Source organism: Limulus polyphemus, unplaced genomic scaffold (assembly GCF_000517525.1).
Source record: "Limulus polyphemus unplaced genomic scaffold, Limulus_polyphemus-2.1.2 Scaffold314, whole genome shotgun sequence".
Classification (NCBI taxonomy): Eukaryota; Metazoa; Arthropoda; class Merostomata; order Xiphosura; family Limulidae; genus Limulus; species Limulus polyphemus.
In genome coordinates, this window is record NW_013665924.1 from 541,413 (window position 1) to 544,541 (window position 3,129).

The following is a 3,129-nucleotide window of genomic DNA, read 5'->3' on the forward strand; positions in this document are numbered from 1 at the left end:
CCATTAAAAGTATTAGTCCCCATAAATAGCTCCTACTTGAAGCACTGCCTCCAGCGACCTTCCAACCTGGATTATTCGTGATGTTCCCCGATCTTTCTAGAACTCATTACGTGTTACCTGCGTCAAGTGACTTCCGCTGTCGTAACAATATTATTTAATGAATACGCTGTATTTTTACCAGTACGTTTTGGATGTAGGTTCTTATAACGTCACGTTTTATACGTCTCATGTCTGTTGTAAGCATAATGATATTATTCAGTGAATACGCTGTATTTTTACCAGTATTTTTTATTAGTTCTTAGGATCTGTTCCTATTGTTAAACAGTTACTGTTCTAGTTCTATATTTTTTAAATTCTATTTCGATTGTTCGGGATATTATACCATTCGACTTCCGTATAGAATGTCTATAATCTATTGTGCTTATACGATATGTGAAAAAGTTTCATGAATGACAGGCAGACTTTGGAAACATTCGAAATGTTTGTAGTATAACTAAGATTTAAGCCAAAGTAATTCGGACATTTTTTCGTAAACCGACAAACATAACCTCACTCTTACTCATACATTTTTATATTCACCAGTTAGTAATAATGTTTTGCAATGTACTAGCGCCAAGTTTTACATAACTTTCTTTTATAAATGAGCACACACGTCTAACTTCAAATTCGTGAAACTCAATGAATCAGCTAATGTGTCAACCAAGAGCTCAAGTTACATTTGAAAGATGAATAACTCAAGTTATGAAACTATTATTCTTATTTTACAATGATATTGCCTGAATATTGTTAGATGAATGTGATTGCATTTGCCAACTTTAAATAGGTCGAAAAGTGTATATAATGTTGGTTGTCGTGAAGCACAAAGCCACACAAGAGTATCGAAACCAGGTTTTTAACGTTATCAGCCTTCTAACTTACCGCTGTGCTACAGGAAAACCTTAAAAAGTAATACAAATTTTAACCTGTTACATGTGAACGTCATAATTTTATATCAGCTCGACATTTAATAGGAATTACGGTTACCAATCTCAGGATTATCTTACCCCACCCCCTCACTCCAGTGTTCATACTATGTATCCGATGGTTAGGGTTCGCGTCCCATTCTGCCGAAACGCGTTTTTTACTATGGGATCGTGGGTATGCTACAACATTGACTATCAACTCCCACTATTTGGTTAGGCAAGCCCAAGAGTTGGCGGTGGGTACTGTTGACTAGCTGCCTTCTATTTGATCAATCAGTTTAAAATAGCCCCTATGTTTGCTTTACGCGAAATTTTTAAAACGAACAAATTTCCATCCCCCAGGAAGTGATTCTATGGTAGGGAACACAACCAATTGAAGATTAGTGATAAACCATGCTAAACACGTTGGTTAAACAAAATAATAAAACAAGAGGGTATCCTCAATAGCCGCAGCTGTAATTAGCTCTCAGATCGGTCAAGAGTTTGTTTGTTTTGAATTTCGCGCAAAGCTACACGAGGGCTATCTGCGCTAGCCGTCCCTAATTTACCAGTGTAAGGCTAAAGGGAATGCTGCTAGTCATCACCACCCACCGCCAACTTTTGGGCTACTCTTTTACCAACGAATAGTGGGATTGACCGTCACATTATAACGCCCCCCACGGCTGAAAGGACGAGCATGTTTGGTGGGACGGGGATTCGAATATGCGACCCGCAGATTGCGAGTCGAACGTCCTAGCCACCTGGCCATGCCGGACCCCATCGGTCAAGAGATCTATGAGCTAAATCTTTGTACTTGAAAAACAATGAGGAATTCTCAATAGACGCAGCTGTATTTAGACCTGAAATCGGTCAAGAGATGGCGTTATGAGGTAAAGGTGTGTACTTGAAAAAACTCAGAGCCGCGGCTAAAAACAAAATGACAGATGTAAAAATATTAAAATCGTGTATTTGTCAACGTAAGGTCTTTCCTATACTCTATACAATTTTTTCTTACCTTAAATTTTATAAGTATAAGTACTTATCAATGAAAGGCTCCTCAAATATGTATATAAATCCCAAAACTTTACACTGAGGCACTTACATTTTAAACGTCAGAAACTTAAAGGAAACAACAACAACAACAAAAAAAGACATTATCATACACTCCAATTTTATAACTTACTATACTACAGTTTCTACACTGAAAAATACAAAAGAATGGTTAAAAGAGCTATAAGGGACAGCAACATGTGTGGTTAACGTTTCAGCCAAATACCTTTAAATGGAACCCAAATTTTCTCGTGTTGTAGCAGTATTTAAGTTCTGTCATCTTCGTAAATGGGAGTAACTGAAAACAACATCTAATACAAATAACTAACCAATATTTTTATTTTTGAGAAAATAAACATTCTTTCTGTCAATAAAACGATAGATTGTCAGTGGCTCAGTATAGTGTTAATATCCATAAGAGAGTATTACTAGACTAGTAATGGTATCAGTAACTTGGTAAACTGTCTGATCTTGCACAATGTCAATATACAGATAAAATGTTAATAACCTAAGAAACTGGATAGACAATAAGAATGCCTATAGCCTGAGAGAGTGTCAGTGGCCTATTAGAGTGTCAATAGCCAGCTAAAGTACCAAGGTGCGTTTTTTGTTTTGTCCCTCCACTTCCGGTAGGTCTACTGCTTTCTTTATTGGACTCTTCCTCTACCAGAATTCTCTGCCGTCTCATCCACGTAGACATCACAAGAAATATGGCGACGTCCACTGTCATGTATCAGTCCAATAAAAGTGAAGGAAACCTATCTTCTGATTATTGCTTCTGGTTAAAATATACCTAAATAAACCCAACAATAAGGCTAAATTATACCTAAATAAACACAGCAATAAGGTTAAATTATACCTGAATAAACCCAACAATAAGGCTAAGTTATACCTAAGTAAACACAACAATAAGGCTAAATTATACCTAAAGTGTTTACCTAGGTATAATTTAACCTTATTGCTGTGTTTACCTAGGTATAATTTAACCTTATTGTTGTGTTTACTTAGGTATAATTTAGCCGTATTGTTGTGTTTATTTAGGTATAATTTAGCCTTATTGTTGTGTTTATTTAGGTATAATTTAGCCTTATTGTTATGTTTAAAACAATAAGGCTAAATTATACCTAAATAAACACAG

General features: G+C 35.9%; 1 long non-coding RNA gene across 1 annotated transcript in view; it reads right to left on the reverse strand.

The window, feature by feature from the left end:
• Positions 1-2,095: 2,095 nt before the first annotated feature.
• The window catches only part of LOC111085293, a 4,112-nt gene continuing 3,078 nt past the window's right edge, over positions 2,096-3,129 (reverse strand). The window contains exon 2 of the long non-coding RNA XR_002610121.1: positions 2,096-2,784. This is a non-coding gene — a long non-coding RNA (uncharacterized LOC111085293). The remainder of the gene's footprint in view (positions 2,785-3,129) is intronic.